Here is a 25,605-nt window from a genome sequence, read left to right on the forward strand (position 1 = left end):
CCCTTCACCCTTTCAAACACATAATTGAACTCATAATATGATCGCTGTTAGGTAAATGTTCTCACACCATTAAGCCGTTAACTAAATATGGCTCATTACACACTATTAAATTTAAAATAGTCTGCCCCCTTGCTAGTTCAGAGACATATTGTTGCAGAAAACTGTCCTGAACGCACTCAAAATTAGCTACCTTGTTGACATGAGTGTGTCAGCTTCTCTCAGTATAAAAATTAAAATCCTTCTTTAAAACCATTCTGCCTTTGCTATGTGCTTGTGTAATCTTTGCATTCGTAAAATCTGTCATTTCACAATTGCTACCGGGGGCCCTATACACAACTCCCACCGCAGTCTTGAATCCTTTAAAATTTCTTAATTTAACCTATAAAGTCTCTTTTCTCTCATCAATGATTTCAAAAGAAAATTGGATGGGCACTTGAAGAAAATAAACTTGCAGGACTAAGGGAACCAAGCAGGGGAAGTGGGACTGATTGGATTGCTCTACGGGGAACTGGGCAAAGACTCAATGGGGTGAATGGCTGCCTCCTGTGCTATACATGACTCTGACTTAATTGCTCTGTAACCATTATTTCTACTCCTTCCTATTTATTATTTTCCCCATCTTTATAACCTGGTATATTTAGTTCCAAGTCCTTATTTATTTCATTCACAGAATGTGGGCATCGCTGGCTAGGCCAACATTTATTGACCATTCCTAATTGCCCTTGAGAAGGTGGTGGTGAGCTGCCTTCTTAAACCACTGCAGTCCATGTGGTGTAGGTACACCCACAGTGCTGTTAGGAAGGGAGTTCCAGGATTTTGACCCAGCGACAGTGAAGGAACGGTGATATATTTCCAAGTTAGGAAGGTGTGTAACTTGGAGGGTAACTTGCAGGCGATGGTGTTTCCCATGTGTCTGCTGCCCTTGTCCTTCGAGGTGGTAGAGGACATGGGTTTGGGAGGTGCTGTCGAAGGACTGTTGGTGAGCTCCTTGTGTGGTGCGAATGTTACTGATTGTCTTGCAGCCGTCTTTCAGTAACTGCTGCCATGTCATATGCTCCACGTTGAATATGTGCCTGCAATTCATTCAGCCTATTCCTTATACTCAGTGAATAATGGAGTAATTAATGTTTCATGTTACCTATGTACAAGTATGTAGTAAAGTATATAATTTGCACCCAGAGCAAGACCGAGTTCCAAATCTTTCTGTCCCCCATTTTGAACTATAATGAGAAATCACCTTCCATTTTAACTTAGCTTCAACTTTTGTTTTTAAATTACTAGAGATACTAATTTACCCTTTTTTAGTTCTCTGGACGTGGGTGATATCTGGCCTACACCGGCTACATTTATTGTGTGTCCCTAATTGCCCAAAGATGATGGTGGGTCTTAGTGAACCGCTGCTGTTCTTGTGGTGGTGTTTGTTAGGGAATGCCAGCATATATTTTACGACAATGGAAGAATTGTGATCCATGCCCATGCCAGAGTGAGAGACTTGGAGGACAATTTGGAGATGTTTGCATGGCAGTGCTGCTCTTTTCCTCCCTAATGATAGACTTTGCAGAGAAGGAAAGTGCTGTTGAAATGCCGCAGTGCACCCTGTAAATGGTACATGCTGTGGGCTCAATGTGCTTGGGTTGATTTGTACATTTTGGTATATTTTTGTGTTTGTTGATAAATATAAGGTTGGAAATGGAAAACTTTTGAATATGTCGTGTCGACATTGGGCACTTTGAATGCAGTTAGATGCAAGATACATTTCCCTTACTCTTCCCAAAGTATACTGCTTCATTATCCATTGTAAAAGAGCGCCCTGGTGTACATCCATTGATTGCATACACCAACAATGTTTTACTTTTGTTCTTTCTTTCCCTACTCATTTTCATTGCCCACAATTTGAGCACAAGTCAGTTTGCTGTGATGCCCCGATAGAATTTGGATGCAACTTCTCCAAACTGGTTTGTGTACTACCTTAACAACCAGCAAAGGGTAGCATTTCATCCAATCATATATGTATGCTATCTGTTATAGCTTGTGTAATTGCCTGCATGCAGAAAGTGAGTTTTGAAGTGTGTTGATGGACTGCATCAGTAGGTAATGTGGAAGCTGAATTGATGCATGTGTGGTCTTACAGCAGGTTCTGAGACATTGTGCCCACGTTCTCGTTTTAGACTGTAAGTTAACATACTCCACTGTCAGGCTATCACTTTAAATCAGTTCTGATTGAAGTGTAGTCCAGCTAGTTGTTCTGTTGAGGATTTTCAGGCTATATGTAAAATGGAACAATATGAACTTGACAAAAGAGAGTCTTTTTTTGTGCCCCTTCCCTACCTAATGCACTGGCCAATAGTTTCCATATGTTCATGCAATTATAATTATGCACCTTTGCTTTTCTGCTCAATGGAATTAATGTAGTCTGGGTTTAACAACCCTCTTTGTAGTTAATGGCTGACTTGGAAATTAACTGGGATCTTCTGACAGAAAATATTCCACACTAAATGAGTAGTTTAAGTTTAGCATTAAGTAATTTACAGCAGCGATATTATGAAGCAAATACTATACAGCACAATAAAAGTGTGGAAAATATCAGTATACTCCATAAAGTTAGTTTATCACTTCATAATTCAAATGTTCTTCCATGGAAAAAATTAGTGTGTCAAAAAGCTGTTCCAGCAGTCTCACTGGTTTTCTTCTTGGAATATCTAATGCTGTAATACCTGTTATGGGAGTTTGTAAGCCGATCGATCTCTCCAGTCTTCCAGGTGCCAGAAGGTCAAATATAACCATTGATCCCAGAAAGATTCTCTTGATTTTCTAGTTTTTTTGACAATAAGTTGTCCATTATGATCCAAAACAGTACTACTGTTTTGATGTGACAGTAGTAGCGAATTTAATTGTAATATATTTTACTTTACGGAATCATGAATGACAAAATGAATGCACATGATCTTAAGTGCATGCAGGACCTGTTTTATTTACAAAGTAAACCTTGTGCCTCAAAGTAATTTTGTCTGAACTGCTTTAAGGTGGTTTGAGAGATATGATAAAGTGCTGTATAAATGCGAGTCTTCATTTAGCTGCTCATCAATTAAAAGGCTGGTAGAACCTTGAATTGTATAATTAGCTGATTGCAATAATTTACAGCACAAAATCTTAATTCTCACGTCAGAGATTCAGTGATTCTGTGCAATTATTTTAGATTTCAACAAAGCGAGTTGAATCCATTTCATTCAAGTTAACCACTGCTCTTAGGCATCCAAAGGGTAATTGCTTAAAATATGATGCACTAAATGACAGAAGCAATTTATACACACACAGTAGATCCTCGTCTGACCTTTGTGCTAAACTAGATTGATTCAGAGTGCTTGCAGCTGAGTCTTTATCATGTGTGTAAACATGCAAGACAAATTCACAATTTGTGACATGTCCATCAGATAGCAATCTGGTTAGATAGGGTGGAACATTACTTTAGCCCAATATACCTTAATTCATGAAACTCTAATAACACCAAGTAGAATCATACAGTAATGAAGGGCGATTTAGCTCCTTGTGCTTATGTCGGCTCTTTGATAGAGAGTTCACTTTGTCACAGTCCCCAGCTGTTTCCCTCCAGCCCTACAAATTGTTCCTTTTCCACTAATGCTCCAAGTTTCATACTTTTCCTTTTCAGTAAAGTTACCAGTTTTCTTTCCACTTTTCTCTTCTGCTTGCCTAATATATATCAATACAGCAAGGACTCAATGGGCTGTTATGACTCTGAATGACAATTGATGCTATGGTACAGTCAACAGACATTGATAGTCCTCCTGTATTGTGTCTAAGTGGCTATACAGGTACTTTATGTCAACCCAGATTATCCTAAGCAAAAACAGAATTACCTGGAAAAACTCAGCAGATCTGGCAGCATCAGCGGAGAAAATTATCCTGCCCTCACTCAACATTCTCTTAAAATGTGTGTGCCCACACTTGCACTTTAATGCTTACTTTCTAGCTGGTGTAGCAGTAATGAAGAGCCAGAAGCCTTAGCTGATTTTTTTTTGCTTCCCTTTCTGGATAGAGTCCCTGAGAGTCTAATTGTAGTGGCTTACTTGTGCCATGACCGAGAGCGAATTCAGCACACCCTGGTCTTGCAACTTAACAGCTTTAAGGGAATAGTGTTGAATGCATGGATTGGAGCCAAGCATCAACTAGTTTGATATCATCAAAATCCTTTTCATTTAATTGAATTACAGGGAGAAGGTACTTTAATCTCTTCAGCCTGGCATATGTTCGAGGTTAAGTCAAGAGGTGAAAGGATTAATGCACCAATCCATTTCAGCATTCGGCCACCTGATAATTTATATTTCCAATATTGACCTTGAATTGAAGAAAATAAGAGCCAAAACCTATTAATAATCCCTTGGTTTCATTTACATCTCAACTTCCACTATATAAATTAATTTCTTGTGTCCTGTTTTTGAACCATAATTAGGAAGAAATTAATTTCTGTACAAAATCTGATTTGTGAAACCTATTTTAATTTTGTTTAAAATTTAACTTCTCCCAATGATCTACTGGCTAAAGTTCACTTGACTGATACTTGGTATGGGGTTGCAGTAGTAATCCTACGAGGAAAGGCTGGATGGGCTGGGCCTGTATCCATTGGAGTTTAGAAGATTGAGAAGTGATCTTATTAAAACATATGAGGGGGGACTTGACAGGGTGAATTCTGAAAGGATGTTCCCCCTTAGGGAGAGACTAGATCTAAGGGACACAGTTTAAAAATATGGGATCTTCCATTTAAGACAGAGGTGAGAAGAAATTTTTTCTGCGGGTTGTGGATCTTTGGAACTCTTCTTCCCAGAGTGCGGTGGAGGCAGGATCAATGATCATTTTTAAGGCAAAGGTAGATAGATTCTTGACTAACAAGGGAGTTGAAGGTTATTGGGATAGATGGAATATGGATTTGAGGCCATAATCAGATCAGCCATAATTTATTGATTGGTGGAGCAGGCTTGAGGGGCTGAATAGCCTACTACTGCTCCTAATTCTCCTGTAAAGATGCTACTGGGTATAGCATGAAGCTGTGCAGATGATAAGCTCTCAAATTTGAGTGTTGGTCTTTGCTGTGAGGTCAGCTAAATCAGCAATGTTACAGATGTTGCAGTTAGTCTCAGTGGCTCTGAATCTGGCAGGGAAATCGGATTGGGTTCCTGCAACTGATTGTTAAACATCCCAAATCACTTCAAACAAAATTTAATGCCAATTAAATACTATGAGGTATTAGTGCAAATGGAGATATGTTTATGTCTTAAAGGAGGAGAGAGTGATATGGATGCGAAGAAGTTTAATGAGAAAATCCCATAGATTAGGGCCCAGGCAGCTGAAGGCCATTGGTGAAGCGGTAAAAATTGGGGATGCACAAGAGGGCAGAACTGGATGATTGCAGGGATCACTGAGGAGATTGGAAAGAGGAAATAGGAAGGGGCAAGGCTTCAAAGGGATTTTAAAATCAGGATAAGAAGTTTAAAATCAAGGTTTTGCCGGACTGGGTTGCAATGTAGATCAACGAGCACAGATAACATTTACATATTTTAAAAAGGCTTCTTGGAGAGCGGGCAGAGGGTCCGACCATGCTCCCTTTCACCAAGAATTAGCACTTTGCGGGCAAGGGATAAAATTGGGACAAAGAAAATGCCTTGGGAAGTCTATGCACAGTGGCAGTGCAAAGTGTCACCAGGCCGTTCCCCAGCATCAGGAGTGAGTTATGAGGAAAGATTGACAACACCTAGAAAGGTAGCATCTGAGCGATGATCTTATAAAGGTATATACAATTATAAGCAATGCAAAGAAGTTTTACTTGACTGATTTCTGGGATGAAGGGGTTATCTTACGAGGAAAAGTTGGACGTGTCGGGCCTACTGGAGTTTAGAAGGATGAGAGGTGATCTTACCGAAACATACAAGATCCTGAAGGGACTTGACAAAGTGGATGCTGAAAGGATGTTTCCCCTTGTGGGAGAGACTGGAACCAGGGGACACAGTTTAAAAATAAATGGTCTCCCATTTAAGACTGATATGAGGAGAGATTTTTTTTTTCCTCTCAGCTTATTAGTATGTAGAATTCACTTCCCCAGAGAGCAGTGGAGGCAGGGTCATTGAATACTTTTAAAGCTGAGTTAGATTCTTGACTGACAAAGGGAGTCAAAGGGTATGGGGGGGTGGGGTGGGGTTCGTGGGTAGACAGGAATGTAGAGGCCACAATCCGATCAGTCAAATGGTGGAACAGGCTCGAGGGGTCGAATGGCCTACTCCATGTCATTTGTATGTTCATATGTAATTGTTAATGGTATAGAAAATATTAAACTTGAGAAGATTTGACAAGGTGGATGCAGAGAAATTATTTCCCCTAGTGGGAAATCATAAACAAGGAGGCACAATCTTAAAATGAAATTAGGCCATTCAGGAGTGAAATCAGGAAACATTTTTTTCATCCAAAGGGCAATGGAAATCTGAACATTGCCAAAAATGTACAGGATGCTGGAACAATTGGAGCTTTCAAGACTGAGAGTGATAGATTTTTGTTCATTAAGGATATCAAGGGATTTGGGGCAAAGGTGGTTAAATGGATTTGAGGTATAGATTAGTCATGACTATAATCAGACAGGGTCAGGTTTGAGGGGCTGAATGGCTGAACTCCTGTTCCTCTTTCCACAAGCTGCAATATTATTTTAATTTAAACTGATGACTTAAAACTAGAAGGCACAGGTTCAAACTAACTGAAGATTTAAGGACTGCATGAAGATGGAAGAGAGTAGGGAGAAAAGTTAAGTCAATTGAGAAATAGTGACTTGCTGTAAACGCTTTGGGGTTTAAAAGCCTGCTGATTGCAGAAGGAAGATACAACTACGAGCAGTGGAGTTACACCATTTAATGCCTTTTATAGCCCTTCATGTGTAATACAATAAACATTTTAAGGAATATTTTAAATTTGGTATAAATGGAATATAGAGCCCTTAGCGAAATGTGTGATCTTTAAAACAATTCTCCACTCAGTCAATTGATTTTCTTCAACCTCACTGCACAAATAAAGCTGTTGTTTCACTTGCTTGGGATGATGCCCCATCACATCCTGTCACAAGATACAATCTCATTGTGGGATGTTGACATCATAAATGCTGAGCTGTCCCATTGTCTCTTTCTTTCATTTGCTGTTCCCAGTTCAATCTATGTTGTAAATAATAACTGGGCTGATGTGTTTTTTTTAAGTAAATACATCCAATTCCTCCCCTGGTTGCCAGTAGCTGTTGAGCGCTTGTGTTTGAGCACATGCGCATTTGTGATGTTTCTGTTCATTGGAGCACAGGTAAAACAGTGAGCACTCATGTGCAGCACGTGCTGTTCTCTTTTTTTTCTCGCTGTATGCTGATTATGTTGGGGACCCAATGGGGGTTGTCATCCCATATTTTATCATGGTTGTTATGGCACAGCTGATGGTAACTACTGAGTTCAAATCCCAAAAGGAAACTTGAAACAAATGCCACTACTTGTTTTGCAGTTCATATAAATTTCGTGATGTGTGCCTTGAATTCAGTAATAAGACCACCAAGTCTTATAGGTTTTTACAAAATTAATTTAAACATTTAATATGAGAAATGATCTTAAATACATACATAGATCTACAAATTACTAGTATGATAACTTCTAAATCCCCTAATCAATCTAACTCCCAGTTACACTTCATTAAGGCAACAGTAAAACACAGATTTTAAAAGACCCAGGCAAAGTAAATTATACCTTGAACGGTTGGATTCAACGTGAGTTATCTTCAATTCAGTCCCTGGAGACAGCAGTTTGGTATATACAGGCTGCAGGCTTTTCACACTTGTTGGATCTTAAACTGCCTCCCTTATAACAATCTTCTCTACTTATACATATTTTCCTCTTTGAATGCAAATTTCCATTGTTTCACTATACCTTTTGAACTTTACCCCTCTATTAATAAAAAAATCTATCAAAGTATCAATTCCACCAGTAATCTTTGGGAAAAATAAATAAACACTATTTCTTACTGGGCGACCGCTTTGCAGAACACCTGCGGTCTGTCCGCAAGAATGACCCAAACCTCCCTGTCGCTTGCCATTTTAACACTCCACCCTGCTCTCTTGCCCACATGTCTGTCCTTGGCTTGCATTGTTCCAGTGAAGCCCAACGCAAACTGGAGGAACAACACCTCATTCTTCCGACTAGGCACTTTACAGCCATCCGGACTGAATATTGAATTCAACAACTTTAGGTCGTGAGCTCCCTCCCCCATCCCCACCCCCTGTTTCCCCCTTCTTTTTCTCTTTTTTTTCCAATAAATTATATAGATTTTCCTTTTCCCACCTATTTCCATTATAAAAAGAGAAAAAGGAAAAAAAATTATTTATTTATTTATTTATTTTTTACATCTTTTATGCTCTCCCCACCCCCACTAGAGCTATACCTTGAGTGCCCTACCATCCATTCTTAATTAGCACATTCGTTTAGATAATATCACCAACTTTAACTCCTATGTGTTCTTTTGTATTATTGTTGTTGACATCTTTTGATGATCTGCTTCTATCACTGCTTGTTTGTCCCCACAACCACACCCCCACTCCACCTCTCTCTCTCTCTCTCTCTCTCTCCGCCCCCCACACACACACCTTAAACCAGCTTATATTTCAACTCTTTCTTGGACTCGAACTCAAGTTCTGTCGAAGGGTCATGAGGACTCGAAACGTCAACTCTTTTCTTCTCCGCCGATGCTGCCAGACCTGCTGAGTTTTTCCAGGTAATTCTGTTTTTGTTTTTGTTTTGGATTTCCAGCATCCGCAGTTTTTTTGTTTTTATAACTATTTCTTACTACTTCTGCTGGCTAGGTGTACATTACACCCCCTCCTTTGAATTCAAGCCACTGTAGTTTGTTTAAAAATGCAAATGTTCCCTTTGCACTTCACATTCTCAAACTTCCCATGTTTACCTAATAAACATTTCAAATCTAAATTCTCTTCTTACATCAAAGCACCCAGACTAGCTGCCTCTAATTCAAATAAATCTCTCACAAACACATACATATACACATCCCACTATCACTCTATTTTACAATAAATTCCAGTAATATTATGGCAATTATTATATCTTCCTGACAATGGCATTCTCTTGGAGCTGTGCACACCTGGGAAACCTTTGGATTTGGCGTTATCTAATACGTGAAATTCAAGCCTCAATCACCATAACAAATCTCGGCACCAGAAGATCCATACCATTTGTCATTTGGTAGTAAAGAACTTGAATATTTCTGGAAAAAAGAGACATTGAAGCTTTTTGCCTTGCACTCATAAGGACACTTTGCAAGAACGCCAGTATAAGGGGAAAACAATTTAACACAAGTGGTAAAAGCAAAATACTGCGGATGCTGGAAATCTGAAACAAAAACAAAAATACCTGGAAAAACTCAGCAGGTCTGACAGCATCTGCGGAGAGGAATACAGTTGATGTTTTGAGTCAGTATGTACTCACCACTAGCAGGATGCTGCCGAAGCCAAAAAGACATTCTGCCTATCAGTCAAATAAGTAATGTGTTATAAATTTCAGTGCCATTGTGATGCTTGGTATGTAGGCTGTGTGTCCCAAAGACTGGCAAATAATATCAAACAGCACGTCCTAGCCGCTGTTTGCAATGGACAAGGTACAGACTATCCCAACCGGCCCAAGCTTGCAAAACTCAAAACAGTGTCCAACATTAGATGTGATTCCGCGATTGGACATTTGCTAAATAATCCTGTGTGCTAAGAATTATGCTGACAACCAATTTAAGATTCACTCAGGTTCGCAATGTGGTGCATTTGCATATACTAGAAGTACACATTAATACACAGGGCCCTGGTCTTTGCAGACAGAAAGAACATGTACATACACAGTGCCTGTTTCAGCTAAACAAAATAAGTGACAGCCATTTGCTGACTCATTCCTCAGGGCAATGCCTTGACCAATCAGGGTCAAGCTGCCTGGTTTAAATTTCAAACAATGCTTGGCAGTTAACTAGTGTATTCTTCATTGCAGTGCCTCTACCAATTGGAGTCCACTTGCCAACTAATCAGCACTCTCTTATATGGTATAAATTGTTGTTTTCCTCTTATTGGTATCCTTGCAAAGTTTCCTGATGAGTGCAAGATGAAAAACCTCAGTATGTCTCTTTTCTCAGCAATACTCAGGAACCATATCATTGGATGCTGCTTAGAAACCCCAAATTTAAAATTGCTATCAGTATTTCTGTGGCCAATTAAACAAAATCTACATTATTTGGTGCACTGCACTTGATGAAAATGAAGTTGCTCTTAATTCTAGACAGATTGCAAAACAATTTGAATCTCTGCCATAAAATCATATAGTGCAAAATGAGGCCATATAAACCAGGCAGCTTGACCCTGATTGGTCAAGGCATTGCCCTAAGGAATGAATCAGCAAGTGACTGTCACTTAGTTTGTTTAGTTGAAACAGGTGCAATATGTGTACATGTCCTTTCTGTTTGCCAAGGACAGGGCCCTGTGCATTAATCTATGTAGCTTCCAGTACACGCAAATGTCCCACATTGCAAGCCCGACTGACAATCTTAAATTGGTTGTCAACATAATTCTTAGCACACTGAGGATTATTTAGCAAATGTTGTCCAAATGTTGTGCCTGTGCTACCTCTTTGAAATAGTCCCACTGGCCTCTTCTTTCACTCCACCCATTTGTCCCTTTTAAAATATATATCCAATTCCCTTCTGAAGTTACTGTTCTTCGGCAGCACACAGACATGAAGGTGTCAGAGCGAGTGCAAAAACCTCCAAGCACCTCGTCTGTCCAACCTTTCAAGCACCACCTGCCCCACGTGCGGCAGAGTCTGCAGGTTGGGCATGAGACTTATCAGCTATCTCATAATCCATCAAACCAGAATGGAAACAAGTCATCCTTGATCCAGAAGGACTGCCTGAGAAGAATGTCTGTTGGAAAGGTGAAACCAAGATGTTTATTTGCTGAAATATTGAAGACTGAGTGAACGCAATTGTGCAAGACCATTGGTCTGTGCTGAGCTTTGTGACCTGTAGGGCTACGGACCTGGTGCAGGAAGGTGGGATCCTTCTGTGTCTTAAAGCATCATATCACAGTTAGGTCTCAGTGCCCTGGGATTTGGCATGAATCAGCCAGGGTTCATTACACGAAGAATGGCCAAGAGGGGGAACTGAGCTGTAGCAGGACTTGGAGAGCAGTTCTGAAAAAAAATGGACCTGTTAAGTTAACTTGAATTTGATTTCCATGTACATTATAGTGGATGTAGGATGACTAGCTATCTTGTGGACTGACCAGCGTTGGTGGGAGTGGGAGAAGATAGTTGGCTCCCTATCAATTTAGGGCAGTGGGCTTTGTGCTGTTCAGGACGTGTCCATTGTATCAATAATGAACATTTACCGACTGGCCTGTTAAAGTGGAGTTGGGATGGAATTTAACCACGCAGGGCCCTGTATTTCTTTGGAGGAAAAAAATGGCTCGCTATCTTTGCATTTCCTGGGCAAAGCCGCGATAACTGAGATGAAATGGGCTGTCCGCAGCAAAGTAGGAGGAGAGCGCTCTCAGCAGCTCAGTGCTGTTCCTTGTGGTCAATCTCCCTCTGGTACTAGTGCAGAGCCGGCTTTGCGGGACACGGCAGAGTGAGGGTGAGTTACTATCGGCTTCGGGGATCCCTTTGTAAAATAGTGGGTGGGGTTTTTCAGGGAGGGGGGCGGGGGGGTTAGTGGTCAGAAAAAGCCCGTTGACTAGCATTAAAGATGTAGGAAATAAAGGATTTAGTGTCGTCGGAGAAAGCAGAGAGAAAAAAGAAGAAACGCTTCCTCCACCCCTTTCCTCAAATTTTCTGCTTAGAGGAAATGAGACCAGAAATACCGCAAGCTTTTTGTGAGAGGAAAATTAAATTAAGATTGAACTATGTGATTTAAGTATATCTAAATGCTCATTTTTAAAAAAGCTAAATTCAAAATGGTGACAGATTGGATTACCCATCTTTGAGCAGCTATTGTATGTGGTTGTGTGCACTGAACAAAGGGGCTGTTTAATAGTTTATATTTGAGACTGGGGTGGAGTGAATGATTAATCAGAAACTGGAGACTTATTAGGTAATCGAGTGCACTCTATTGAAATCGATTAGTTAAATGATAAAGCATGTGAAATTAACACAATGAGAGACCAATAATTTAAAATGGGTTTCTGAATAAACTCTTGTCTTGCCCCTTTGGTGTGTAGCCTCCTGCCCCCTACCTCAGATTGGCCCTTTGCAAGGTTTGGATGAAGATGGGAGGCAATTCAGCCTCCTGGTGACTCCTGTTAGAGCAGCAGGCTGTTTCCTCTCTCTAGCCCAGTGTCCTATAACCCTCTGTGATCCTATACTTGTCATTTGTAGTGCTGACCCTGTGGCCCTTTTGCTCTGCTGCTGTACCATGTCTCAGAGCATTGTTCCACGTTGTCCCTTCCCCCTTGTGCATTTTTTGTGTAAGTGTATAACAACTGTTAATCTCAGGTTTCTCTTTTCGAAGCATTTATTTTTTGCTCGCACAGACAGTGCAGGGACTTAAACAATCTCCCTTTCTGATACCTCAAGGACAGCAAAGTAGTGCCTCTGCAAAAAACCGCAGCATAATATGTGCTGAATATTCTTGATGTGTGTTTCAAAGGGAGAATATATTTTTGGGCTGGACACTGCAACCCCTAAGCCAACCTTTTCTAATGTCATAGCCACAGTGGAGAACTTTTACAATAAAAACATTGGCTTTTGTTTTCTCTTGGGAGAACAGAGACCTTTGCAGGAATATGATTCTAGACTGGAGTATAGAGCAGTTTTTGATACTTGAATATCGAGAGAGGATTCTGTCAGGAAAAAAATAATTGTGTGACTGTAGAATCGGTCTTGGGATCATGTATATCATCAACTGAGTCCAGTGTCACTTTTATTACCCTTTCCCTAAGCTTGACAACCTCTATTACATCAGTTAACATTGATGCTGGAGATTGAAATGTTTTCAGCTACAATCTACAAGTCTTGATTAGATCTGGAATAAAACTCCCTTACTCTCAAACTTAGTGTTACCTAACCATATCTTCATTTAATTTGGCTTCTCATCTTTTCAACCTTGGCCTACACAATGGCTTTTGACTCTTCAGTATTTTAATAAGAAAAGCACTCAAAATCTCCTCTCTGCTTCCATTCCCATCCACGAAGATGAAGTCTTCCATAGGATTTTGTAGCATTTTAGTTGATTCTAGTCTTAGCCTACCCAGTTATTGTGAAGAAACAGCAATGCACATTGAAGGTTGAATCATGTGGCCAAAATATTAGGGTACTGAGACCTGAGGAATTTTAACAACACTTTTATTGTTCATCTGTAATTGCTTTTTGTATTTCAACGCTCAGCCACATAGTGTGGAACTGGACTCAGTGTCTGCCAGATGGGTTGGAATGGACATTAATAAACCTGCTGGATTTTTACCTGGTGCCTGCCCACAATTTTCCATATTTATTTATTCATGGTGGGATTTGAGTTTACAACCTCTGAACTGCTAGCCCAATATCAACAGCACAAGGTGACTTGTACTCTTTGAGTAAAGGTTGAAGAATCTGGAGTTATTCGGCCTGAAAGGAGGTGTTTAAATATGGTAGTGGACAGAAGAGAGAAATACTGAACATGACATCAAGCTAAGCAGTGACATTTAGATAAGAGGTGAGAGGTTCAAGTTGCCAAAATATAAATTTGGGACTCATACCAGGATGATGCCCTTCACACAGTGATCAACAAGCAAACAAGATAATGGAGGCAAAATGTTTGGAATAATTTAATAGAAGTTGTGACAGGATCTGGGCACCGTAGGTCTTTTATTCACTTATTTATCATATCAGTTGTCCATGTGAGGTTGTGAATTTTAGCCATGGACTATGTTCACCAGAGATTGCCTCAGTGTCATTTCACTTATGAGTCATAAAGCTATCAGGGAGACTTCAATTCCGTCAATCTGAAAGGGCAGAGTGACTGGCACACCGTGACAAAGATGAAGCAGCTTTCTTTTGATATAGTTTTGTAAAGCTCCCTTTAAATTCAGTCACAGTCTGGAGGAGTTTTTAAAATCACTAGCTTAAATCAATACAACTGTTCTATATATTGGCAGATAAATATTGGCATATTTATCCCTCAACCAACCACACCAAAGTAGGTGATCTGGTCAATATAACATTGCTGTGAAGCTCTAAAGAATTACATGGACTTGAAACGTTAACTCTGTTTCTCTCTCCATAGATGCTGCCAGACCAACTGAGTTTTTCCACCGTTTTTTGTTTTTATTTCATATTGCTGTTAGTTGGACCTTTCTGTACACAAATTAGCTGCCATATTTCCTACATTAAGATGGTGACTTTCATTTTTACTGGGCTGTAAAGCACTTTTGGATATCCAGAGGTCATGGAAGGTGCTTTATGAATGCAAACCTCCCTAAAACCAGATACAAAGCTGTAGCAACAACCTGCATTTATATAGTGCCTTTAATGTAGTAAAATGTCGCAATGTGCTTCACGGGTGTTATCCAACTAAAGATATCATCAAGCCACATGAGATATTAGCCAGGTAGGCTTTAAGCAGTATTTTAGAGAAGGAGAGAGATAGGTGGTAATGAATTGCAGAAGTTGCTGTTGTTGTCTGGTGCACTGACCTCTACCTCACAGAGGCTGAGCGTCAGCTCACAGATACTTCCTCCTACCTCCCCCTGGACCATGACCCCACCATTGAACATCAAGCCATTGTTTCCAAGACTGTTACTGACCTCATCTCCTCTGGAGATCTTCCTTCCACAGCTCCCAGCCTCATAGTCTCCCAACCTCGGATGGCCCACTTCTACCTCCTACCCAAAATCCACAAACAGGACTGTCCCGGCAGACCGATCGTGTCAGCCTGTTCCTGCCCCACAGAACTCATTTCTTGTTATCTTGACTCCATTCTCTCTCCCCTTGTCTAGTCCCTTCCCACCTACATCCATGACTCCTCTGACACCCTAAATCATATCAACAATTTCCAGTTCCCTGGCCCCAACCACCTCCTCTTCACCATGGATGTCCAATCCCTCTACACCTCCATCCCCCACCAGGATGGTCTGATGGCTCTCCGTTTCTTCCTCGAAGAGAGGCTCGAACAATCCCTATCCACCACTACTCTCCGTCTGGCTGAACTTGTTCTCACACTGAATAATTTCTTTTTAAACTCCTCTCACTTCATCCAACTAAAAGGTGTGTGGGTACCCGCATGGGCCCCAGTTATGCCTGTCTCTTTATGGGGTATGTGGAACGTTCCTTGTTCCAGTCCTACTCCGGCCCCCTCCCACAACTCTTTCTCCGGTACATCGATGATTGCTTCGGAGCTGCTTCATGTTCTCGCCTGGTCCTGGAAAAATTTATTAATTTTGCTTCCAATTTCCACCCCTCCATCATTTTCACATGGTCCATCTCTGACACTTCCCTTCCCTTCCTTGACCTCTCTGTCTCAATTTCTGGTGATAGACTGTCCACCAATATTCATTACAAGCCTACTGACTCCCACAGCTACCTCGACTACAGCTACTCACACCCCGCTTCCTTCTCAGGAGTCCATCCCAATCTCTCAGTTCCTTCGCCTCTGTCGCATCTGTTCTGATGATGCCACATTCAAAAACAGTTCCCCTGACATGTCTTCCTTCTTCCTTGACTGAGGTTTTCCACCCACGGTGGTTGATAGGGCCCTCAACTGTGTCCGGCCCATCTCCCGCGCATCCGCCCTCACACCTTCCTCCCTCCCAGATTCATGATAGGGTCCCCCTTGTCCTCACTTATCACCTCACCAGCCTCCGCATTCAAACGATCACCCCCCCACCGGCAGCATTCTGCAGGGATCGTTCCCTCTGTGACACCCTGGTCCACTCCTCCATCACCCCTTGCACCTCAACCCTCTCCCATGGCACCTTCCCATGCAACTGCAGAAGGTGCAACACCTGCCCCTTTACTTCCCCTCTCCTGACCATCCAAGGGCCCAAACACTCCTTTCAAGTGAAGCATTTCACTTGCACTTTGCTCAATTTAGTCTACTGCATTCGCTGCTCCCAATGCAGTTTCCTCTACATTGGAGAGACCAAACACAGACTGGGTGACCGCTTTGTGGAACACCTTCAGTACGTCTGCAAGCATGACCCAGACCTCCCTGTCGCTTGCCATTTCAACATTCCACTCTGCTGTCATGCCCACATGTCCGTCCTTGGCTTGCTGCATTGTTCCAGTGAAGTTCAACTCAAACTGGAGGAACAGCACCTCATCTTCCGACTAGGCACTTTACAGCCTTCCGGACTGAATATTGAGTTCAACAATTTTAGATAATGAACACTCTCCTCCATTCACACCCCCTTTCCAATCCCCCTTTTTTCCAATCATTTATATAGATTTTTCTTTTCCCACCTATTATTTTTAAATGTATTTCCATCCATTATTTTATCTCTGCCTTTTAGCCTATTTTGATCCCTTCCCCCCACCCCACTCCCACTAGGGCTATCTGTACCTTTATTATCACATTCCTTAGATAATATCACCAGCTTCAACACCTTTTTGTCCTTTTGTCAATGACATCTTTTGGTTATCTCCACCTCCTATCACTGGCCCTCTATCCAGCTCTTCCTGTCTCCCTTCCTCGCCGCCCCCCCCCCCAACCAGCTTATATTTCACATCATTTCTATTTTTCCTTAGTTCTATTGAAGAGTCATACGGACTCAAAACTTTAACTGTGTTCCTCTCCGCAGATGCTGTCAGACCTGCTGAGTTTTTCCAGGTATTTTTGTTTTTGTTTTGGATTTCCAGCATCCTCAGTTTTTTGCTTTTATCCAGAAGTTAAGACCTTGGCAGATGAGCACATGGCTGACAATGGTGGAGCAAAAGAAATCGTGCAAAAGGCCACAAGTGAAGGAGTGCAGAAATTTTGAAGGATTATCAGGCTGCAGAAGATTTACAGAGATGTGGAGGAATTTGAAAACAGGGATGAGAATTTTATTGTTGGGTTGGTAGCCAATGCCAGCCAGCAAGTGCAGACTGAACAGGAGTTGGTTTGAGATATGATACGGGCAAAAGAGATTTTGATGAGCTCAAGTGGAATTTGGGAGGGTTGGTCACAAGACCGTTAGAACTCCTCTTCCACTTTCTCCACACACAGCCCAGGTTTGGAAGGACAGAATATAAAAGTGAGTCTTTGAATGTTTTCATGATTCAAGGGGAATACTGCGTAAATATCACATCCACCATTGTGATAAGCAGAAATCCTGATAATGGCACAGATTGTTGCAGCAGTGTCTGCCTATTGACAGTGGATGGGTTGGAATGTACCCATGAAGTAAGCAGCCAGCCACACAGTCTGAAAGTGTGGAATGTCTATTGATGTAAAGGCAATGAATTTGCCTCAGATACTGTATGCTTTTTTTAAAAAAAAAACCCTTCAGCTATAGATCTTTTAATTCATGCCTCCTTATGTATGCTTGCTGTAAAGTGTGGAATGTGTGAATAGTGTTTATCCACAGCACAGCCTTTGAAGAAAAGTCATAACAGATTGAAGCTCTCTTGTTCTAATAATAAACTTTGATAATAGTGATGGCTGTGAATAAGAAAGAAAAGTGGTTTAAGTGAACTTCTTGTAGCCTGTCACAAAGGTACAGGTTTCTAGAACATACTAATCACTGAGTTCTGATCAGGTATTGTAGCTGATAGCTTGTCATAATATATCAGATTGCAATTCTTTTTAACAAAATGGATGGAAGTAATATTTGGGAAGGAGAGTGGAGATCATTCCCATGAATCACTTGGGCTACTGCACTGCAGGAATTCACCAATATTCCTCCTCCAGCACCTTCCAAGCCCGTGACCTTTGCCACCTAGAAGGACAAGGGCAGCAGACATGGGAACATCACCACCTCAAGTTCCTGTCCAAGTCACATGCCATCCTGACTTGGAACTCTATCGCTGTTCCTTCACTGTCACTGGGTAACAATCCTGGAACTCCCTCCCTAACAGCACTATGAGTGTATCTACACCACTTGGACTGCAGTGGTTCGAGAAGGCAGCTCACCACCACCTTCTCAGGGGCAACTAGGGATGGGCAATAAATGCTGGCCCAGCCAGCGACGCCCACATTCCATGAATGAATAAAAAAAAAACCATGCTGTCTTTTCATCCTTTGATTTTGAGTTCAGCCCAGTTCTGTGTCTGGGTGTCAGCTGTCGCTCTGTTAATAACATTCTTATGGTCAGAAAGTTGTTTGTTTGAGACCCACTCTAGAGATTGAGTATAATTTAGTACGATGCTTTAGTGCAGTTCTGAGGGAGTTTTGCATTGCTGGAAATGCAGTCTTTTAGAAGAAGATGAGGTAGTCAGAAAAGAATCCTATGACATTGTCTTGACAAAGGACAGGTATTCCTTGGTGTGCTGGCCAAAATCTATCTCTCAGCCAACCTCACTAAACGAGGTTATCTAGCCATTATCTCATTGATGGTTATGGAAACTGGATTGGTGCAGTTTTGCTGCCACTTTTCTTATGTTACATCAGTGACTACACTTCAAAAGTACTTCATTGGTTATAAAGTGCATAGGAATGTTCTGAAATCATTAATGGGACTGTACAGGTACAAGTTCTTTCTTTACCAGCTGAAAGGATCCTAAGTCTAGGGCATGCTTATCTCCATAGAAACGCATGGGTTAAGGTTCCTGTCTCCTTTGGGATCACTCTTGATATCAGTGTCGAGGTGGGTCCTGAAGCACCTCTATTGAAAGCAATGAAAGGGGTCATTGAACTGATCTGGGTGCTGATCAGGGACCGTCTATTTCTAGGAATGCTCACTACCATATCTAGAAGCAGAGTACTCACCATTTACTGTCAATTCTTCTTGATTCCACGTTCTTGTTTTTAAGACAATTGAGTAGAAATGCTGATTACTTCAGGTTTCTCCTGGGTGAGTTGGGTTCACTAGTCATATTGGTAGAAATCTTAGCAGTTGGGACTCACCTGCAGTAATGCTGCCTTCATGGGTCACACAGGTATGGCAGCCACTGAACTAATGTAATGACCAAGGACAAAAATCCAGCACTAATGGGAAAAATATGTAGCATGGAATTAAACTGAGTAAGAAATTCATACATCTCAGTTCAGTGACACCAAAATTTTCAGAATTTGAAGGGTTACAGGAAGCTAAAGTTCTGTTATTTGTCCTAAATCAAAAGTTGAAGGAAATTTAAGCTTCTCAGCTTATGTAAATTTAATAGAAATTGTATTTTAATTAATTTAATGTATTGTAATTTATTTCAATGAATCTTGGATTTCACACAAAGGGCAATGAAGCATAGAGTTGAGCAGAACATCACCAATGCTCACAATGCTAGGGAGCCAGTAGCAGTTGGAATGGGTTGTTGTTTAATTTCATAGGGAGCATTTGCTTCAAGGCAGTCTTCTCACACTAGTGGGATAACTGGACCATTCTAATGATTACAATAGAATCCATTATTCCACAAAATTTCAGCCAGATCTTAGCTGCTTCATTGTTGAATCTCAAATTTGGTTGAGCACTTGAGCAAGTTCTTACTAGGGCATTTAAAGATCCCCCAGCCGAAAACTGCCACACTTCAATGAAAGACCAGTTTATTAACACAGTGCAGATTTATTTTTGACATGTGTTGCTTTTATGGCCAGGTGTTTAAAGATGCCAATTCCCCTAATTGCATTGGCTATACATATCCTAATTTATAGTCCTTTGGTAGTATAGAACTTGAGTATTGCTGAAAAGAAAGATTTTTTTTAAATCAAAGCTTTTTGTCTTGCACTTACCAGGATAATTCGCAAGAAAGCAATGTCAAGGAAAAACCATTTATACTGTATGAGCAGAGAGTGCTGATTGTTTGGCATGTGGACTCTGGTTTAGGCATTGCCATGAAAAATGCATCAGAAAATGGTGACTGACAGTTAACTGCCGAGCATTGTTTGAAATTTAAACCAGGCAGCTTAACTCTGATTGGTTAAGACATTAGAAATGATGCAGCGAATGGCTGTCACTTATTTTGTTTAGCTGAAATGGGTACAATGTGCGTACATGTTCTCTCTGTCTGTAAAGAACAGGGCCCTGTGTATTAATAAATGTAGCTTCCGCTTCCAGTGCACGCAAAAGTGCCACACTGCAAGCCCGACTGACGATTTTAAATTGGTAGTCAGCATAATTATTAGCACACTGAGGATTATTTAGCAAATAATGTCCAATTGCGGAATCACATCTAATGTTGTACACTGTGCTTTGTATTTTGCAAGCACAGGCTGGTTGGGTACTGTCTATACCATGCCAGTTGCGAACACTGGAAGGCACATGCCGTTTGATATGACCCGCCAGTCTTTGGGACGTACCTAGCATCACACTGACACTGAAAGTCATACACCACATTACTCATTTCTGTGATGGGCAGAACGTATTTTTGGCCTGACAGCAGCATCCTGTTAGTGACGAATACCATTTATATTGCTACTGCACAGTAGCAGTGTGAAACAGCTAACTTCACCTGTTGCTCAAACTTTTGAGGTCCCTTGCCCTTCCAGAGTAATCTGAGGTAGACTGGGCACTTTTCAGGGTTGAAAGCGATGGCTTTAGGCCCATTCATGAGTTTGTGCAATATGAACTGGTCAGGGAAGCCATTATCCCTTAGGATCCACCACCTTAAACATTCAGTCCCTCCACCACCAACGTGCAGTGGCAGCAGTGTGTACCATCTAGAAGATGCACTGCAGCAACTCACCAAGGCTCCTCCGACAGCACTTTCCAAACCTGTGGCCGTTGCCACCTAGAAGGACGGGCAGCAGACATGGGAACATCACCAGTTCCTGTCCAAGTCACATGCCATCCTGATTTGGAACTCTACCGCCATTCCTTCACTGTCGCTGGGTAAAAATCCTGGAACTCCCTCCCTAACAGCACTATGGGTGTACCTACATCACATGGACTGCAGTGGTTCAAGAAGGCAACTCACCACCACCTTCTCAAGGACACTTAGGAATAGGCAACAAATTCTGGCCTTGCCAGCGACGCCCACATCTCATGAAAGAATAAAAAAAGAATGGGAAGGCTAAGGAAGTTGCTTAATGGTTTTTATGACAATTTGGGAAGTAATGAGTTGGTGTAGGATGGTGGCTTTCTACATGTACCACCATGTGCTTGGAACTAAGTAGAAAAAAAAGATGAGTTTAGGCATGCTGGCCATTACCACTATCTGTAAAGCAGAGAAACTGCAAAAATAATTGCAGGATGTAGGAGGTTTGAGGCTAGCAGGGTGTGAGAGAATGTTTGGCAAAGACTGCTGTATGTTTCTCACTTCCTGTCCAGGACTGAGGGGTATTGGAAGAGCCTCCTCAGGTTAAGCCAACAGCACCCGTATCTTGTATTTAATGGATTGATTGCCAAATTGAGTTTTTTTACAACATAAATGTATTTATGTAGAACATTTAAAAACATCCCAAGGCACTTCACGGTGTGTTATCAGATAAAAATTGACACCAAGCCACCTAAGGAGATCTTGGGACAAGTTAGTAAAAGCTTGGTCAAAGAGGTGGGTTTTAAGGACTGTCAGAAAGGAGGAGGAGAGGAAATTTGAGAGCTTATGACAGCTGAAGGCGCAGCCACAGTTAGGTTGAGCAGTGGGGAAGGTGGTGTTCTCACTGGTCCAGACCCAATTACTGATGCGGTCAGCCTACTGGCATGCCTATCACTCAGCTGATCCAGGGCAAGCGAGCAAGATAAAAACAAAAAAACTGCGGATGCTGGAAATCCAAAACAAAAACAGAATTACCTGGAAAAACTCAGCAGGTCTGGCAGCATCGGCGGAGAAGAAAAGAGTTGACGTTTCGAGTCCTCATGACCCTTCGACAGAACTACAGAACTTCGACAGAAGCGAGCAAGACCCTGCCGAAACGTTTTATTTTAGAATGGCTCCAGTTCATGTGAAGGATGAGGGTAATCGTCTGTCTGCATTTAAAATAAACGCTTCCAGGAATCTTTTTATTTCCTACAACAAGAACTTTTTGATAAATTGGGTGATCTGTACATAAATAGTCCATAAATTGATAGTCTAGTTTATTGAGATGAAAGGAGCTATGCTGTCCATAGGGTGGTGCCTAGAAGCAGAAGCTTGATGGCAAAGTAATCATTTGCAAACTGTACTCAAAGGACCTAGGTTCAAATTGTGTCCTTTTACTTAACCTCACTTTTCTCCCTAACTTCTAAGAAAGAAAGAACTTGCATTTATACAGCACTTATTGTGACATCAGGATGCTCCAAACCGCTTCACAGCCAATGAAGTACTTTTTGAAGTGCGGTCATGCAGCAGCCAATTTGCACACAGCCAGCTCTCATAGACAGCAGTGAGATTAATGACCAGATAATTTATTGGAATTGTTGATTGAGGGATAATTGTGGACCAGGACACTGGGGAGAGTATCCCTTCGCTCTTCTTTGAAATGTGCTGTGGAATCCTTTGTGTCCATCAGAAAGGACAGATGGAGTCTCGATTTTAATGTCTAATTCAAAAGATGGCACCTTGACAGTGCAGCATTCCCTCAATCACTGTACTGGATTGTCAGCCTGGATTATGTGCTCATGCCTCTGGAATGGGATTTGAACCCACCACCTTGTGACTTGGAGGCCAGAGTGCTATCACTGAGCCGCAGTTGACACCTACCCCATTTTTTCTTACTTCTATCTGTGTGCACCTTTTTCTTTAAACTCCAAATCTACAATGCTCTGACTGGAATAAACAACCCTGAATTGTCCATTTGTGAGTAGTGAGGGGGAATGGTGGCTGTGGCATTCCCTGATCGTCGGTCCATATTCTTGACTGCAGCTTTCCATAGACTTCATGCAGACTCCTTCCTCATAATATTTTTTCCGGGGCCAACCTTGGGGAATTGTTTTTTGTGTGTCCAAGAAACAACATTCAGTGGATTGTTTGCCCTGTAGCAACTGCACATTTCAAATTGGAAAGTGCGAGGGGTTTAATGTGATACCACTGAGCATTCCGTTCTCAATAGTCAGCTGTGACTGATCTGCCTGGACTAATTAATTAATCTCTGTGAAAAGAAAGGCGGATTGCTGTATTAAACATGACATTAATGTGTGTTGCTGCACTGTTGTAACCTCTATGCTGCACGTAGCAGACCAGGCATTCAACGAGTGAAACAGTATTGGGAAGAAATGTTTCGCCATATTGAAATAAAACAGAAAATGCTGGAAATACTCAGCAAGTCTGTCCCTGACAGCATCTGTGGAGAGATGAACAGAGTTAACCTTTCGAATCCGTATGACTGTTCAGAGCTCTGAAGGAGAGTCATACTGACTCGAAACATTAACTCTGTTTCTGCCAGACCTGCCAAGTTTTTATAGCATTTTCTGTTTTTATTTCAGATTTCCAGCATCCCCAGTATTTTGCTTTTATACTATGATAACGCATTGGTTCAGGTGCCTAAACTAATGATCTGGAGACGGGTTCAAATCCCACCATGGCATTTGGGAATTTCAATTTAGTTAATTAAGTAGAAATCTGGAATGCAAAGCTAGCATCTTTAAAGTTAATTATGTAACTTCCAGATTGTTGTAAAAACTCATCTGGTTCACCAATCTCCTTTAGGGAAAGCTCTACCTGGTCTGGCCTATATTTGACTTTAAATTTACAACAATGTGGTTGACCATTAGCTGCCCTCCAAAATGGACTAGCGAGTCACTCATTTCTACCAAACAGCTATGACAAAATATAATAGTAAAACTGGGTGGATTCAGACATGATAAAGGCATGCCCAACTTAGTTGGCCCTGCAAAGTCCTCTTTACTAACATCTTGCAATTTGTGCTAAAATTGAGAGAACTGTCCCAGACTAGTCATATTTACAGTATCATACCTTTTAGCCAACATCCCAAACTCCTACATCACCACCCCTGGGTATGTCCTGTCCTACCGTTAGGACAAATCCACCGTAGGTGGCAGCACGGTGGTATACAGGAAGGAGTCCTCAACATTGACTCTGGAGCCCATGAAGTCTCATGGTATCAGGTCAAACATGGACAAGAAAACCTCCTGCTTGATTACCACCTACCACCCTTCCTCAGCTGATGGATCAGTCCTCCTCCATGTAGAACACTCATTTGAAAGAGGCATTGAGGTTAGCAAGGGCACAGAATATACTCTGGGTGGGGATCTTCAATGTTCATCACCGAATGGATCAATAGCGCTACTACTGACCGAGCTGGCCAGTCCTAAAGGACATATCTGGCTCCTTTGACCGGGACTCCCAATCCCAGGACTTTCAACACTCAGAATAACAAGAGCAGTAGGTGCATGGGAGAATCTCCACCTTAAACTCCCCTCCAAGTCAAAAACCATCCTGATTTGGAAATATATTACAGTTCCTTCATCGCTGGGTCAAAATCCTGCAGTTTCCTCCCTAACAGCACCATGGGTGTACCTACATCTCCTGGACTGTGGCGGTTCAAGATGGTGGTGCGACACAACCTTGTTGAAGGCAATTAAGAACGGGCAATAAATGCTGGCCTTACCAATGACACACATCCAGTGAATGAATAAAAAACATACACATAAATCAACTCAAAGTTTGGGATGTAAAAGACCGAGCAAGAATCGGTTTTATGATGTGCTGCAGAGAAAGAAAGGAGGGAGTTAAAATAAAAATATTTTTAAAGAGGACTTGAGAATTTGTGACCGTAAATCACCTATACATTTAACACTAATCTAGGTATCATCAACAATGGATTTCTACTGGATTATTTGACGTTATGGTTTTATATTAAGTGGTTGAATTGACGAATGACTGTACACTAAATGTACTGAAAATAATTTTAGTAACCTTTAATTCATTTTATTTACATGTCTGTTGAGAAACATCCAGCCGGCAGTTAAATGGGCAGCAATGCCCTTAATCTTATGTCTTTGAAATAAAAGCGATTTGGATTGTAAGGTTGCAGTAGACATATATAATTTTAAAATGTCAAGTGCTGTCTTTATTTTGATAGTATGGCTAAATAGTGTTTAACTCATAGGAGTCCAATTAAAATTGTCCTGCTGTTCCGGTTAGTGGTTTTGTGATCACTGTGCTAAACTTTTTTAAATTGTTTTCATACCCTGCCCAAGATTTTTTTTAATCCTTTGGGGTTTCTGATGAATTAGGTCCTAATATCAAATAACAGAAAATGCTGGAAGTGCACATCAGGTTAGCCAGCATTTGTATCGCGAAAAGACGGAGAGCAGTAGTTAGTGGATTGAATGACCCATTCCTTAATACCTGATTATAGAATGATACAGTTTGTAATGGGACCATTTGGCCCATCATGTATTTGCAGTCTCTTTGCCCAAGTTACCCAAATAGTTACACTCCCTTGCATTTTCCCCATAGTCCTGTATTTTTTCCCTTTAAGTATTTATCCAATTCTCTTTTAAAGTTGCTATTGAATGTGCTTCCATCACAATGTGTGTTCATGATTGTAACAGAT

The 25,605-nt window shown here is 41.3% G+C and overlaps 1 protein-coding gene across 3 annotated transcripts in view; it reads left to right on the forward strand.

Moving 5' to 3' along the window:
- The window catches only part of pisd (phosphatidylserine decarboxylase), a 185,360-nt gene that overhangs the window by 36,106 nt on the left and 123,649 nt on the right, over positions 1-25,605 (forward strand). The window contains exon 1 of one of the 3 annotated variants that reach the window (XM_041202520.1): positions 11,659-11,700. The exons of the other annotated variants lie outside the window; for them this stretch is intronic. The gene's annotated coding sequence lies outside the window, so the exon portion shown is untranslated. Of the gene's footprint in view, positions 1-11,658; positions 11,701-25,605 lie in introns of those variants that run through there. 3 annotated transcript variants of the gene reach the window in all.

The sequence above is a fragment of the Carcharodon carcharias genome, chromosome 13 (genome assembly GCF_017639515.1).
Source record: "Carcharodon carcharias isolate sCarCar2 chromosome 13, sCarCar2.pri, whole genome shotgun sequence".
Lineage (NCBI taxonomy): Eukaryota > Metazoa > Chordata > Chondrichthyes > Lamniformes > Lamnidae > Carcharodon > Carcharodon carcharias.